Source organism: Oryctolagus cuniculus, chromosome 7 (genome assembly GCF_051225735.1).
Source record: "Oryctolagus cuniculus isolate XC-2025 breed Fujian yellow rabbit chromosome 7, ASM5122573v1, whole genome shotgun sequence".
Taxonomy (NCBI): Eukaryota; Metazoa; Chordata; class Mammalia; order Lagomorpha; family Leporidae; genus Oryctolagus; species Oryctolagus cuniculus.
The window spans coordinates 125,102,481-125,120,192 of NC_142873.1; positions in this window are offsets into that span (position 1 = coordinate 125,102,481).

A 17,712-nucleotide genomic window follows, 5' to 3' on the forward strand; every position below is an offset into this window, starting at 1 on the left:
TGAACAACCCAGTTAAGAAATGGGCCAAGGACTTAAGCAGACATTTTTTAAAAAAGGAAATCCAAATGGCCAACAGACACATGGAAAAATTTTCAGGATCACGAGCCATCAGAGAAATGCAAATCAAAACCACAATGGGATTTCATCTCATCCCCATTAGAATGGCTTTCATATAGACATCAACAAACAACAAATGCTGGCAAGGATGTGGGGAAAAAGGTACCATAATCCACTGTTGCTGGGAAGGTAATCTGGTTTGGAGATACCTCAGAAATCTGAATATAGACCTACCATACAACCCAGCCATCAGTCTCCTGGGAATGAAATCAGCAAATAAAAGAGTTATCTGCACCCCCATGTTTATTGCAGCTCAATTCACAATAGCTAAGACATGGAATAAACCTAAATGCCTGTCAACTGAAGACTGAATAAAGAAATTATGGGGGGGCTGGTGCTGTGGTGTAGCAGGTAAAGCCGCTGTCTGCAGTGCCAGTATCCCACATAGGCACCGGTTAGAGACCTGGCTGCTCCATTTTTTTTTTTTTTTTTGACAGGCAGAGTTAGACAGTGAGAGAGAGAGAAAGAGAGAGAGAGAGAGAAAGGTCTTCCTTTTTCCGTTGGTTCACCCCCCAAATGGCCACTATGGCCGATGCACTGTGGCCGGTGCACTGCTCCGATCTGAAGCCAGGAGCCAGGTGCTTCCTCCTAGTCTCCCATGCGGGTGCAGGGCCCAAGCACTTGGGCCATTCTCCACTGCCTTCCCGGGCCACAGCAGGGAGATGGACTGGAAGAGGAGCAACTGGGATAGAATCCGGTGCCCCAACTGGGACTAGAACCCCAGGGTGCCGGCGGCGCTGGCTGGCTGCTCCATTTTCAATCCAGCTCTCTGCTATGACCTGGGAAAGCAGTAGAAGAAGGCCCAACTCCCTGGGCCCTTGCACCCATGTGGGAGACCCAGAAGAAGCTCTTGGCTCCTGGCTTTGGATCAGCGCAGCTTTGGCCATTGTTACCAATTGTTACCAATTGGGGAGTGAACCAGTGGATGGAAGACCTCTATCTCTCTGCCTCTCCTTCTCTGTGTAACTCTGACTTTCAAATAAATAAATAAATCATTTAAAAAGAAGAAATTATGGGACATGTACTCTGGAATACTACACAGTGGTTAAAAAGATGAAATCTGGTCATTTGGGACAAAATGGATGAATTTGGAAAACATCATTACTTAGTGAAATAAGCCAGTCCCAAATGGACAAACACCATATGTTCTCCCTGATCTGTAAGAATTAATAGAGCATCTAAAAAGAAATCTGTAGAAGTGAAATTGACACTTTGAGAAGCAATGACTTGAACAGCCCTTGCCTTGATTGTCAAGGAACAGTTTTTTTTTTTCTCTGCTTCATACTGTTTGTTGAACTCTTTACTTAACATAGTTAATCATATGTGTATAAAGTCAATTGAAAATATATCTCAGTAAAAAATAAGAATGGTAATAAGAGTGGGAGGAGGAAGTTTTTAACTGTAAAGCTGTATAGTTCATCATACATTCCTACGGACTTACTTGTAAGGATACAGTTTAAAAACTTGCCATGGGACCCAAATCCCATTAAACTGGGTGGTAAAAATATTATCTTAGGTGTTAAAGTGATCATATTAGTGTTAAAGTGATTGTATAGATAAGATTAAGTGTTAAAGGGGTCATAGAAATAAGACCAGGTGTCTGGTAATAATAATACATAGAATTGCAAAGAAGAGAATGTTCCAACATGGGAAGCAGTCCACACAGCAGACTCACGGAGTGACAATCACTTTAAATAGCACTCTGATTTCAGAATCAGCCCTTAAGGCATTCTGGTCTGGCTGAAAGCCCATGAGAGCATTTCAGGTATGGAAACCCAAGAAACAGTGGCAAAAAAAATGTCCGACATGAAGGATCTCTGTGAGAGAGACCCCAGTGGAAAGAAGTGGCCACCAGAGAAGGATTTACTTTTCTCTGAAGGGAGGAGAGAATTTCTACTTTGCTTATGGCCTTCTAAATACTGACAGAGACTGTGGATTCAAAAAGCTTTCATAGCCTTGGCAGCTCATGTCAAGAGCCTCGGGTGATCACTGATGTAATATATAAGAGTGTTAATTCTTAAATTAACTATAGGAGTCACTGTGCACTTACTTCTCATGCAGGACTTCTACCCTCAATGAGTTATATTATGAGAATTAACTGTAAAACTTGTTCTCAGTTTGTGTGTGTGTGTATGTGCGTGTGCAAATTGTTGAAGTATTTACTTAGTATAGAATTGGTCTTTTGTGTATAAAGTTAATTGAGAATGAATCTTAATGGAGAATGGGACTGGAATTGAAAGAGGGAGCAGGAGGTGGGGTGAGTGTGTTGGGATGGTGGGTATGGTGGGAAGAATAACTATATTCCTAAAGTTGTACTAATGAAATTTGTATTCATTAAATAAAAGCTTTCTTTGGGGAAAAAAAAGTGTAGTAGCTGGACTTGAACCAGTGCCCATATGGGATGTAGGTGTTGTAGGCCATGGCTTAACCCACTGCACCATAGTATAGATCCCAGAAGCTGTGAAGTTAATACGAACTTTTCTGAATACTATAACGTAAAAGTCCAATTTTGATAAACTATATTAAAAGATTCAATTATATTTCTGTTCATTCTCCAAAAAAGTGAAAATCAATCTTAGAAAAATTGTTTTCAGAGAAAGAAATGATTAAAGAATAAACACAGGATATGTAGGAAGCAAAGTATTACAGTAATACTTATCAAGGAGTCAACAAAAGCATAATGTGATTTTTCTGGACTTTGAGATTTTGAAAATAGTTTGTGATTTATTTCCTCATTATAAATATTCACTTTCTTAACTTTTTTTTTTTTAACAGTCAGGAAAAAAAAAGCTTTACTGAGAGAAAATACAACAAATTCCAGAGTGCATGGTTTTCAGCCACTTTCTTAACTTTTTGTTAATAAATTTCAAAATCTTTTTCTTAAAGAAGGCTTCCCAAATTGCATAAGCTTCAGGTTCCACAAAACCTGGAATTACATAGGCACAATGGTAGCTACTGGGAACAGAATAGTCCAGACCTCGTCTTTGGCTTCAGGGATATCACCAGCCACGGGAGCAATCTTAGACATAAACCAACCATTGAGCCTTGTCACCGGGCCGTACAGGGCCTTCACCTCACTTCCTGCCCCCAGGTCAATTTTATTTTTCTATTCAGATGTGGGTCTCCAGCAGCTCCATGCATCTTGCTTGCTCTCCCAGTGCTCCTATCCCTTGCTTCTCCCTCTCACGGCTGAGACATTCTCAGAATCCTTCCCTCCCCATACCCAAACCTCGTCAGCACTCACCCCAATTCACTGTGTGAAGCACTCCTGTCCACTGTTGGACTGTACCAGTCTACCTTGGTTAAATCTTTTGGGTTTCTCTGTTCATGCATGTGGAGAAGTCTTGAAATCATTTTTCCCAAACAAACACAGTTCTTTCCACAAAAGGAACTCTCTGCTTTAAAGTAGCATTTGTTCCCTCTCTGCCCCTTCTATCCTGAATCCTTCTCCCTTCCCTTTTCTGGTTGTCCCAGGGAGCTGTGTTCTCTAGAGCTTTGAAAAAACGATTAGGAATAGCCTGCGCAGTGGCTCACTAGGCTAATCCTCCACCTTGCGGCGCCGGCACACCGGGTTCTAGTCCCGATTGGGGCGCCGGATTCTGTCCCGGTTGCCCCCCTTCCAGGCCAGCTCTCTGCTGTGGCCAGGGAGTGCAGTGGAGGATGGCCCAAGTACTTGGGCCCTGCACCCCATGGGAGACCAGGATAAGTACCTGGCTCCTGCCATTGGATCAGCGTGGTGCGCTGGCCGCGGCGGCCATTGGAGGGTGAACCAACGGCAAAGGAAGACCTTTCTCTCTCTCTCTCTCTCTCACTGTCCACTCTGCCTGTCAAAAAAAAAAAAAAAAACGATTAGGAATATTGAAAATATGTAGGACTATTGAAACAGAATTCCAGGAGCTTTGAGAAAAGGGAGTTCTCTATCTGTGTTGCTGGGCTGGGTCCTGTTGGTGGGCTGGAGAGGAGAGAGCAGGTGAGGGGCAGGATACTCCTACCAGACGACCGAGGACCAAGACTTTGTCTTGTTACTTACTATACCTACCGTGCTACACAGATTCAGTAACACTTGATAAAGGTAGAAGAGAGAGGAAGGCACATTAGCACTGAAAATAACCTCATTTTATATAAGAAATTCCCCCAGGGACAGCAGTTTGAATTCCAGCTGCTCCACTTCCAGTTGAGCTCCCTGCTAGTGCTCCTGGGAAGGCAGTGGAAGATGGCCCAAGCGCCTGGACCCCTGCTACCAACATGGGAGGTCCTGAAGGAGTTCCCAGCTCCTGGCTTCAGCCTAACCCTGGCTGTTGTGGCCATTTATAGAGTGAACCAGTGGATGGAAGATCTCTCTTTCTCTCCCCCTTCCTGCCCTTCTCTCTCTTTCTCTCTCTAACTGAGCCTTTCAAATAAATAAACAAAACTTTAACAAAGTTAATGGCAAATGGAATTAAAAGATGACTTCATTTTAAAAGAGAGAGAGATCTTCTATTTGCTGCTTCACTCTCCAAATGACCCCAACAGCCAGGGTTGAGCCAGGCTTAAGCCAGGAGCCAGGAATGTACTCTGGGTCTCCCACATTGGCAGCAGGAAACCAAGTACTTGCAACGTCACTGCTTCCTTCCAGGTATGCATTAAAAGGAAGCTGGGATTGGAAGTCAGCTGAGATGGAAGCCTAGGCACTCATTTTGTGGGTATCCCAAGTAGCATCCTAATTGCTGCATCAAACTTTCACCCCTATTTTTCAAATATCCTTTCTTGCCTTTGAGTGAAATAAAATTATCCCATTTGGGGGCAGCCTTTCATGATGACAGTGTTTGAGCTATGGTGCTGTAGCTTAAGAGGACTACAGATCACTCAGCAGTGCATCCAGAGACAGATGAGGGAGACAGCGAGGGAGAAGCTGAGCTGTGATATGCAGAATGTCTGCAGGAACCAGGGCTGAGAGAACTAAGACATCGTGAGGACCAGAGTTGGAGGTGCAAATGGGTTCTAGGCAGTGCCAGACCATTAAATGGGCCACTGAATAGCATGTTCCGGGAGATAAATTTAATCTTAGAGTAAAAGAGAAACTTCAAGAGCCAGTGTTGTGGCATAGTGGGTTAAGCCACTGCCACATCCCATATGAGATGCCGGCATCCCATATGGGCACCTTTTCCAGTCCCAGCTGTTCTATTTCCAATCCAGCTCCCTGCTGATGGTCTGGAAAAGCAGGGGCCCAAAGGTCCCTGCATTCCACATGGGAGACCCAAATGAAGCTCTTGGCTCCTGGCTTTGGCCTGGCCCAGCCCCTGTCATTGTAGCCATTTGGGGAGTAAACCAGCAGATGGAAGATCTCTCTCTGTGTTTTTATTTCTATCTCTTCCTCTGTCTCTATGTAATTATGCCTTTCAAATAAATAAAATAAATCAAAATTTTTTTATTTGACAGGCAGAGTTAGACAGTGAGAGAGAGAGAGAGACAGAGAGAAAGGTCTTCCTTCCGTTGGTCCACCCTCCAAATGGCCGCCACGGCAGGTGCAGTGCGCCGATCTGAAGCCAGGAGCCAGGTGCTTCCTCCTGGTCTCCCATGCAGGTGCAGGGACCCAAGCACCTGAACCATCCTCCACTGCCTTCCCGGGCCACAGCAGAGAACTGGACTGGGAGAGGAGCAACCAGGACTAGAACCTGTCACCCATATGGGATGCTAGCGCTGCAGGCGGAGGATTAACCAAGTGAGCCACAGCATTGGCCTCGATAAATCGAATTTTTTAAAACAGAGAGCGAGAACTTCATAATGGTCACAGCCATGTAACAGTGGAAAAAGGAGTCTCATAATACCAGGACCATGATAAGCTTTATGGCATCTTCGCGTGATTTAGAGAAAGAGAGAAAGGTGCTTCACTCTGTAGCCAAAGCCTCACACATGGACCCCAGGCCTTTCCCACTATCTGGGGCAGGTGCACTGTACAGAGAGTACTTGTGCTGTCATACATAGTGAGTGCAGAAGGCAGTGAACTTTGTATCTGGACACATTGAGTCACTGGCTGGATGGTAATGTTTTGGTTATGTAGAAAGTATTTCTTTTTTCTTTCTTTCTTTCTTTCTTTTTTTTTTTTTTTTTTTTTTTTTTTTTTTTTTTTTTTTTTGACAGGCAGAGTGGACAGTGAGAGACAGAGAGATAGAGAGAAAGGTCTTCCTTTTCCGTTGGTTCACCCCCCAAAATGGCCACCGCAGCCGGTGCACTGTGGTTGGAACACCGCGCTGATCTGAAGCCAGGAGCCAGGTGCTTCTCCTGGTCTCCATGCAGGTGCAGGGCCCAAGCACTTGGGCCATCCTCCACTTCCTTCCCAGGCCACACCAAAGAGCTGGACTGGAAGAGGAGTGACTGGGACAGAATCCGGTGCCCTGACCGGGACTAGAACCCGGTGTGCTGGCACCGCAGGCGGAGGATTAGCCTATTGAGCCCGGGCGCCAGCGAGAGTATTTCTTGTAGTTGTGCCTTTGCTTATATAACTCTGTGCTAGAGATAGAAGAGAGAGGGGAAATGGAGTGAGAGGGAGAGAGATGGAGAGATTAGAAGGTGGCTGAGGAGAGAGATGGAAGGGAAGAGAGGTGGAAGAAGAAGAGGAGGGGAGAAAGGAGGAGGCAAAAGAAGAGGGAGAGGAAAAGAGGGAGAACCTTATTCTAATATCTGAGTGTTCCCAAATCCAGGTGGACCATCCAAGTTTTATGGACAAATAATTTATAGATATTCTGCCACAACACGCGAACCTCTATATCTCTCCTATTACATTTCTTGTTTGCTTTTTGGGTCTCAATTTTGTTCCAGGTGGCATCACAGATGAACCAAAATTGCTGTCTGCCAGTGGTTCTCAACCTGGCTACACAGTGGAATAACCTGCAGAGTGTAAAAACATGCGTTTTGAGTCAGAACCCAAGGTATCTATATTTCTAAAGGTCCTTCAGGTGTTTCTAACCAGGATTGAGAACCACTGGTTTAATCCAGTCATGAGCAGTCTATCCAGTTTGTGAGCTGGTCTGCATCTGACCTCCCCTGTGCCTGCAGGGGGCCATGAGACCTCAGGAGCAGAAGTCTGCTGGGAACCTTCCAGAAAAACTCTATTTTCCCATGAAAAGACATAGGCATGACTCTCCAGGTAATTGGTATTGCCCATTCTCCCCTTTTCTGGAGTGAATGTGCGCAAACAGCCTGCAGGCAAGCAGTGTGAGTGGGGGACACTGCACGTTTAAAACCCGCTAAGACAGAAAGGGCCTGGGCTTTCAAGCCAGAGGAGCTGCAGCAGCCCTCTCCGGATCCCCTCAGACTTGGTATTAAGCACCTTTGTGTTTCAGGCCGACAACAATCAAGTTTTCTATTTGCAGCTAAAAGCAGTTCCCCTGAGTCTTTGGCGTTTCGTTATGCTGTTGCTGCTATGACTTTTGAACCCCTTGGAGAACGAGAGAAGTGTAGCCTATGCCAGTGTTCGGAGTGCAGAGAAGGAGTGTTTCTGCAGGGAAAACGTTCAACAGACTTGAGATGATGGTTTTTTGCTGGTGGTGCTAGGCTGCTAGGACCTCCATGACAAGGGTCGGGGGGTGGGGGGCACAGGCAGAGTGGCATAAACCACAGATACTGCTCACGTTCTGGAGGACAGGCGTCTGCCACTGGGGTGTGGGGAAGGTCGGTTACAGCTGAGGCATTTCTTTTCAGCTTGTAGATGGCAGTCTTCCGGTATCTGTACATGATTGTCCCTCTGTGCATGTCTGTGTCCTAATCTCTTCTTTTTGCAAGAACACAAAGAAATTGATGACAGGTTCTGGGGATTAGGAGACAGACATTTTGGGAGGCCGTTATTCTCTTAACTGTCAGTATTCAGTGTCCCAGATACTTACATCTTGGTAGTTGTAGACAAAAATTAATTGCCTACATTAGAACTTTCCTGCTGTCCAAAACTATTTAGCTGTAACACCAGTAGAGGACTTGCCTCACCCACATACTCCTCCCTACAATGGATGTGGCTTCCAGCTGGTGCAATGTTAGTAGCCCTTGGGGGCTCACTGTGCACTTGCCCAAGCCCTTGGCTTTTCCTCTTCTTGTAATGGAGAAATCAGGGTTGACTCTCAGGAGGCCCTCCACTGGGTAGGGAGTAATGCCCAATTTCAGCAGACGCAGTCTGTAACTAGAGTTAGGAATTTTCCACTCCCACTTTTTATTTCCAAAAGCAACCTGCCCTGTTATATCCCCATTTCCCCTAAAGCCATTACAGGAGGACTTGTGATTTCTCTGTGGCTTATTACTTTCTAAAACCCAGCCAGAGGAATGACAATCTAATTATTATTGCTGAACTAGTATATCTTACTTAGGGAAACAAGATTCATAAAATGAAACAATCTTCTGGGTATATACATAGAGTTGTTTAGGCCCATACACACTCTGTCCAAGGGATAAAACTTGTGCTGTCCTATCTAAAAAATTCTTGCTACAGGGGGTGCATGCTTTATCTTTTCATGACAAACTATATTAGGAATTTAAAAAGTCTTATTTCTCTTAAACCTTCCATGCATTCTCAGTGATAAATAAGTTTTGTGTTTGAGGTTTAGAGATAGTTTTACTTTAAAATATACAGCATTGCCAGCTAAGATGACTAGACCATGCTATCAGAAACACACATTTCTATTCAAATGCAAGATCATAATAACAAATTATATATACCACCTATTCATGATGACTTGGTTGTATTGTGTCTTAAACTAATTGGTGGGTTTGTTATCAATAATATTAAAATGATAGATAATCATGAGAGGCAGTAGCAGAAGGAAGGCCGCCTTTGGAGTAGAAGAGACTTAGGTCTGAATTCCTGCTCGGTCAGGTACTATCTCTGTGACCCTGAGCACATTCATTTGCTCTGAGCCAGTGTCCTTTTTTGTTAAATGGGGATACAGATACTTGCCTTATAGAGTTGTGTGAGCCACCATATTGCATATATAAAGCACCCCCATAATGCCTGATTTATAAAGGACAGTCACTGAATAGTTACTGTGGCCAATATTTATAATAGTCGTATTACTGATGAAGACAATGACTTTGTTGGAAATCAATTCTCCTTTGGAGATTGAACATGAAGGAAAGACAATAGAGGTATTTAAAAATGTCTCTGACCTTCTGATCATTTGGCCAGACAGTCTGAGTTACTGTCCTCACCTCATCAATGCAAAGTATGTACAAAAGAAAAAAAATGCTCTGATTCATTCCCTTAAAGCATGCATCAAATGAGGTAGGATTTACAAGAAAGATTAAGAGCTTACATTTTTCATTAGACTTATTTCCTATAAAATTTCATAGAGAATAAAAGGAGGGGGCATGCAGGAGCAGCACAATTCCTGCTTTATCTACTATCCACTATAAATTTTTCAGAGACATCATTAATTATAGTAGTGCCATCCATAATGCTGCTATTCAGGCAAATTTTCACAAAGATTTCTATGCCTAGAGCTTAGAAATTGACAGCTAAATTTTTGTATAAGGCTGAAACTTGAAGGCTATGACAGAGGGAAGCCTTCAAACTAGTTGTAACATGGAAGAAGAATGATACATACCCAGGGATTTGGACTGAACTAATGTTTTTGTCCACGGCACACTGCATAAGAGGAGCTCAGTGAATTCAAAGAGGCAGACAAACTCAGTCCTAATCAGGTGGGATCTCAACAGACCTCCAACGTGGACTGTGCATATCTGAGAATGTATAGAAAAACAAGAACCTGGCACCCTTGAACCGGTTATAATGAGCTATTGTGTACTAAGTATTGCATGCTTTTCCACAAGTTGGTAAAGTGCACCACATGTATGTATGTGCATATAGACACACACACATACACACACACACACACACACAAAGAGAGGCTCAGAGTGTGGAAACATCGTGTCCGGGGTCACGTGGCTAGCAAGAGGTAAAAGCCAGTGTTGGTCTAAAGCTGGCCTGAGTTCAAAGGCTGAACTTGCTCCAGGGAAGGAGGTCTTCAGATGCAGAATCTCCTTCAATTCAACCCCACATATTAAAAAATTATTTATTGGGGCCGGCGCTGTGGCGCAGCGAGTTAACGCCCTGGCCTGAAGCGCCGGCTGCTCCTCTTCTGATCCAGCTCTCTGCTATGGCCTGGGACAGCAGTAGAAGATGGCTCAAGTCCTTGGGCCCCTGCACCCGTGTGGGAGACCTGGAAGAAGCTCCTGGCTCCTGGCTTCAGAATGGCTCAGCTCCGGCTATTGCGGCCATCTGGGGAGTGAACCAGCAGCTGGAAGGCCTCTCTCTCTCTGTCTCTACCTCACTCTTTAACTCTGTCTTTCAAATAAATGAAATAAGTATTTAAAAATTATTTATTGATTTGAAATGTGGAGAGAGAGAGATCTCTACTGGTTCACTTCTCAAATGTCTGCAATAGCTGGAACTAAGCCAGGCAGGAATCAGAAGGCTAGAATCTAATCTTGATCCCCGCATGGGTGTCAAGGACCAGCTGCCTCCCAAGGTATGAATTAGCAGGAAACTGGAATTGGAAGTGGAGCTAGGACTTGAACCCAGGGACTCTAATATGGAAGGTAGGTGTCCTAAGCGGTATCTTAACTGTTGTAGTACACTTGCTCCAATTAAACACATTTTAACTGAACATCTTTTGCATTATAAATTCTCTGTTTAATACAAAGAAAACTAAGTAAGACTTGGTTACTACCTGCTAAGGCATTTACAGACTTGGCTAAAGATCTAGGCCAAGTTACCAGACTCCCAATTATCTGTATTTTGCCTCCATCAGTAAAGTAAAATAATTTGAGTATTTAAAATATTTTTAAAGATTTATTTATTTCTTTATTTGAAAGGCAGTTACAGAGGGGGAAAGAGAGAGAGAGAGATTGAGAGAGAGAGAGAGAGAGGTCTTCCATCCACTGATTCACTCCCCAGATGGCTGCAATGGCTGGAGCTGCACTGATCTGAAGTCAAGAGCCAGAACCTTCCTCCAGGTCTCCTCCACAGGTGCAGGAGTCCAAGGAACCGAGCCATCTTCCTGTGCTTATCCAGGCCATAGCAGAGAGCTGGATCGGAAGTGGAGCAGCTGGGACTTGAACCAACGCCCATATGGCACTGCAGGCAGGCTTTACCCACTATGCCACAGTGATAGCCCCCTAAAATATTTTTATAAAAAACCGAACCAAAAATATATGATAAAAGAACAGATAAAATAGGATTTTAAAGCAGCATGGGGGCCGGCGCCGTGGCTCACTAGGCTAATCCTCCGCCTTGCGGCGCCGGCACCTCGGGTTCTAGTCCCAGTCGGGGCGCTGGATTCTGTCCCAGTTGCCCCTCTTCCAGGCCAGCTCTCTGCTGTGGCCAGGGAGTGCAGTGGAGGATGGCCCAAGTACTTGGGCCCTGCACCCCATGGGAGACCAGGATAAGTACCTGGCTCCTGGCTTCTGATCAGCGTGGTGCGCCGGCTGCAGCGTTCCGGCCGCGGCGGCCATTGGAGGGTGAACCAACGGCAAAAGGAAGACCTTTCTCTCTGTCTCTCTCTCTCATTGTCCGCTCTGCCTGTCAAAAAAAAAAAAAAAAAAAAAAAAAAAAAAAAAAAAAAAAAAGGCAGCATTGGCAAGAGGCAGTAACCTCTCGGGAGGAGAATTTTTAATGATTATTTTAATTTAGTATCACATATTTGTTACATGGCTCAGCTTAAGTGAAATCTTTTATAACTTCTCTAATTCAGAATTTCTTTTTTGTTTTTAAAGATTTTATCTATTTATTTGAAATGCAGAGTTACAGAGAGAGAGGGAGAGAGAGAGAGAGAGAGAGAGAGAGAGATCTTCTATCCGCTGATTCACTCCGCAAATGGCTACAATGGTCAGAGCAAGGCTGATCAGAAGCCAGGAGCTAGGAGCTTCCTCTGGGTCTCACACATGAGTGCAGGGGCCCAAGCACTTGGGCCATCCTCCGCTGCTTTCTCAGGCCACCATCAGGGAGCTGGATTGGAAGCGGAGCAGCCAGGACTAAGACAGGCATCCATATGGGATGCCGGCTCAGTAGGCAGCAGCTTTACCCACTGTGCCACAGTGCCGGCCCCTCTAATTCAGAATTTATTAAACTAGATGCTCAGTTTGTTTGTTTGAAAGGCAGAGGGATGGGCCAGGCAGAAGCTGGGAGCCAGGAACCCCATCTAGATATCCCATACAGGTAGCAGGAACTCAAGCACTTGAGTACTTGAAGCATCATCTGCTGTTTTCCTGGTACATTAGCAGGATGCTGGACTGGAAACACAGTAGCTGGGACTCTGATACTGAATGTGAGTGACCTAAGTGGCAACTTCGCCTGGTATGCCACAGCGCAGGCCCCCATGGATGCTCAGGTTACAGAAGTGGTTAGAAAAGGTTAAGACGCTTTGGGGCTGGTGTTGTGGTATAGTGGGTTAAGCTGCTGCCTGTGGCACCTGCATTCCATATGGGCGCCAGTTCAAGACCTGGCTGCTTCACTTCCAATCCAGCTCCCTGCTAATGTAACTCTGCTTTCAAATAAAAAAATAAGTAAATAGATTTTTTAAAGAAAGGGTTAAGAAGGTATTTCTAACCCTTTAGAGAAAATGTCCAACACCATTACTTCTTTATATTTTTGATGTCATTAAGTATTACCAAAGAAAGATTTAACTCTAATACTGACTTTAACTACCACTTATGAAATACGCCACTCATTCAATCTTCAAAATAAGAAGCTAGCTATTAATATGTATTAAGGACAAGGATATTTAATATTAAAACAGCATAGGGTTGGTATTTCACATCCACTTACAATAGAATAATCAGTTACAGATTAGTTCTCTTGGTTTAAATACACATGAAACTGGAGAAATATAAATGCCAACTGTTTCCAGACAGTGGACACCGGGCAGCACAAGCCTGTGCTCTATGAGATAACGGAACCTCACAAGGTGGTTCCCCAGGTTGCCTGGCTCTGTGTGGGGAAGATTTAGCAGCCATGGTATAGCCAGCATGGTGCTCCACTGCATTGAAGAGGCGAGATCGCTGGGCAGATGAAGCAGCTGGAACTTGCAGTTCAGGGAATCTGAGAAAAGAGAGCTGTGCAAAGAAGTCTCCAGAAACTTATAAGGGGTTTCCCCAAAAGTTCAAGGCTGCAGGATGAATTTTCACACACAGAATGAGACCACATGAGGCTTGCCAATTAGCTATAGCTACAAGGTTGGGAACATGGCACATCAAGCAGTACTACGACACATTGGAGTTCTGAACTTTCTGGAGTGGAGACTTTTTTTTCTACTTTGTTAGTGCAAAGTTTCTGGCTCTGGCAGGAGATTTTGCATAAAAATCCACCAGTGAGTATGAGTCTGGTGTGATAGAACACTCATGAAACCCACCAGGCAAAGCACACTTATCACTCATGGTTAGACAACAGGGAGAGCAGAGGCCTAGGATCTAACGCTAAGTGATTCCCCAAGACACAGAGAAGCTGCCCAGAGCCGAAGGAGTCTTGTAAGTATTTGCTCCACTTCATGTTGTAGCTGAAGGACCCCAAAACACTCTGCACTGGGTTTATATACCCTGAGCCTCAGTTGGTTCACCAGGTACAAGTATTGCAGAATATCTTGTGATAGAAAAGTAAGGACATAGACTTGATAGTTTGGGGAATTTCTTCCTTATCTTCGGATCCTATATTCTCCCAAGAATTATGCCCAAGAATTACAGGCAGTCTGGGTTGGCTGAGGCCATTCACTGATTTCTCTTGTTCTAGTTAATACTTCTGGTATCCAGCTGTTACACAAAACAGGCTGCACTTTAGCAGTAAGACTTGTGCCCTAAAGTAAGGCCTGGCTACACTTCCTTCAACTCAGTCTATAACCACGCCTGTCAAACCCATAGAAAAGACCAAAGTTTGAGTATGAACCCTATAAAGTTACAGGTGCTTTAGAAACATCTTGGGTTTTCCATACATCTCCACCAACTTCGCTCCTATGTTATGAGGCTGGTGTTGTCTAGATTCCCAAATCTGGAAACAGTAATAAAAGGAAAGAAAGTTTTAATTTCGGTTCTCAAAGCATATCACTAACTCTACACAGATGTAAGGTAATCAGCCAGGAATCAAACCACCTGCTGAAACAAGAATCAACACTCCTCATAGAAGGATAATAGAATCCAGTATCAAACAATATGTTCTCAAAATATCTAGTATTCAATAAAAGAACACTAGACATAGAAATAGGAGAACGCAATACATAATTGTGAAAACATGCAGTTAGAATTACAACTCGACATGGCACACAAGCTGGACCGAGCATACAAAGACTGTAAAGCAACTATTACAAATATGTTCAAAGAATTAAACATTTTCCAAGAATCAAGAAGAAATTGTCCGAGTGAATGAACAAATAAGAAATCTCAGAAGACATGTGGAAATTGAAAAATATGTGACAAATGAAAATGTTAGAACTGAATAATAATTTAAATGAAATCAAAGTTCACTCAGTGGGTTTAGCAGCATGTTGGAGGTGGCAGGAGGGCAGTTTCCATTAGGACAGACAGATCAGGAGACTATATAATCTGAAGACACTGAGAAAACAAAGAAAAACAAAGAGAACATCAGGGATCTGTGGGTCAAGAGCATGGGGTCTAAGCTTCTCTCCTGTTATGAGGCGGGTGTCGTCTAGATTCCCAAATCTGGAAACAGTAATAAAAGGAAAGAAAGTTTTAGGTTCAGTTCTCATGAATACAGATGCAAAATTCTATATAAAACACTAGCTAACATAACATAAAACATATTCACAAAATAGCATGGTATAGGATTATAATAAAAGTAAACCATCATAGGGCTGGCGCTGTGGCACAGTGGGCTAATGCGCTGGCCTGAAGGGCCAGCATCCCATATGGGCACTGATTTGAGATCCGACTCCTCCGCTTCCGATCCATCTCTCTGCTATGGCCTGGGAAAGCAGTAGAAGATGGCCCAAGATCTCTCTCTGAGTAACTCTGACTTTCAAATAAATCTTAAAAAAAAGAAGTGAACTATCAGAAAAATCTATAAGTAGAATTCACTTAATAAGTTTTTTTTTTTAAGATTTACTTATTTATTTGCAAGTCAGAGTTACACAGAGAGAGGAGAGGCAGAGACAGAGAGAGAGAGAGAGAGGTCTTCCATCCGATGGTTCACTCCCCATTTGGCTGCAACGGCTGCACCTATCTGCAGCCAGGAGCCAGGAGTTTCTTCCAGGTCTCCCACGTGGGTACAGGGGCCCAAGGACTTGGGCCATCTTCTACTGCTTTCCCAGGCCATAGCAGAGAGCTGGATTGGAAGTGGAGCAGCTGGGTCTCGAACCGGCGCCCATATGGGATACTGGTGCTTTAGGCCAGGGTGTTAACTCACTGTGGCACAGCACCAGCCCCCTTTTTTTCATTTAAAAAAATTATTTGGGGGCCAGCACTATGGTTTAGTAGGATAAGCCTTCACCTGCAGTGCCCAGCATCCCATATAGGTGCCAATTCGAGTCTTGGCTGCTCCTCTGCTTTGGCTTGAGGAAGTGGTAAAAGATGGCCCAAGTGCTTGGGCCCCTGCACCTGCATGGGAGACCAGGAAGAAGCCCTTGGCTCCTAGCTTCAGATTGGCCCAGCTCTGGCCATTGTGGCCACTTAGGGAGTGTACCAGCGGATGAAAGACCTTTCTCTTTGTCTCTCCATAAAGAAAAATCTTTTAAAAATTTTATTTGTTTGAAAGTCAGAGTTACAGAGAAGAGAGGAGAGACAGAGAGAAGTCTTCCATCTGCTGGTTCACTCCCCAAATGGCTACAATGGCTGGGGCTGAGCCAGGCCGAAACCAGGAGCCAGGAGCCTCTTCTGGGTGTATCACATGGGTGCAGGGGCCCAAAGACTTGGGCCATCTTCCGCTGCTTTCCCAGGCCATTAGAAAGGGGCTGGATTAGAAACAGAGCAACTCAGACATGAACCAGCACCCATATGGGGCACTGCAGACAGCTCACCCTCTGTGCATAGCACAGGCCCTGAAGCTCATGTGATTATCTCAGTAATCAGTACAGAAAGAGCACTGGACAGTCTTCAACATCTACTTTGGTATTTGATAATGTGGAACCAAACATAAAGAAAACTAGAAAAAAGTCGTATAATGAACTTTAGCACATCTGTCACCAACTGGGTGGTTAAATCATTTCACCCATACCCTCAGCTACTTTCCACTACTACTACCTCCTACTTTCACTGGAGTGATTTGAAGTAAATTGCAGATATCATATTCCATTCATAACTGCTTCAACGTGTATTACTACTTAAAAGATGCATGCTCCTTTTGTTTAAGGTTATATCTCTTTATTCTTTTTAAACATGAGACGTCTTCAAAAACTCAAAGTACATATTATGAAAAAAATGCAAGAATTAAAAAAAATTGCACCAAAGAAACCTACCTTTTAATTCCATTTTCCATGAACTTTTTGAAGTACTCCTGCCTACGGTGTCCCCTTTCTTCTTTGCAATTTATTTGAAGAAACCATATTGTGTTTATTTTGATGCTTTGTATGCCTGTGGCTTTCTCCAATAAAGTTATTTCAAATCTTTTTGATAGACTTGGATGCTTAGTCATATTCCAGTTTGATTTTTGCTATGACAGGCAGTGAAGTGTATTCCTAATTGTATCACCTCAGAAGGGAATTCTGTCTCTTAGTGAAATTAAAACTGATCAGTTTGTTTGAGTGCTCTCAGACTGATCTATCCATTATGAAATTCCTCATCAGGTTTTCAACAGTGGTTTTAGCAGCTGTTGCTATTCTAATTTTTCATATGCATTAATTTATAGCTGGAAGTTTTTAATAAAGAACATTTTCTCCTCAACTCTTTCATCAAGTTGAGGTACTGTTAAACAATACATTGTGAATAAATTCTTGATTCTTCTTATTTAGGAACTTTCAAAATGATTTTTTAAAAAGATTTATTTGTTTATTTGAAAGGCAGAGTTACAGAGACAGAGGAAAGGACAGAGAGAGAGAATCTTCCTTCCACTTGCTCACTCCCCAAATGGCCACAGCCAGGAGCCAGGAGCTTCTTCTGGGTTTTCCATGTGGGTATAGGAGCCTCCATTATTTTCTCAGGCATATTAGCAGGGAGCTAGACTGGAAATCAGCCAGGACTGGAACCAGTGCTCATATGGGATGCTGGCGCTACAAGCAGCAGCTTAACCTGCTGTGCCAAAGCACTGACCCCAAGTTGGTTCTTAAAGTCATCCAAAACTGCCCAATTCTTATTTCCCCTTTGAAAAACACTACCAACTCATAATTATTTGGGGTGTCTTTTTAAAAAGACTTCTTTATTCATATATTTGAATGAGTGACAGAGAAAGAGACAGAGGGACATGGAGATCTTCCTTCTCCTGATTCACTCTCCAAATGCCTGTTACAGCCAGGATTGGGGCAGGCCAGGACCAGAATCTCTGAATTCTATCCAGGTCTTCCCTGTCAGTTTCAGGGACCTGAGTACTTGGACCATCAGCTGCTGTCTTTCCAGACCTTTTAGCAGAAAGCTGGATGGGAAGTGGAGTAACTGGGACTTGAATGGATACCCTGATATGGTTTACAGGCATCCAAGGCA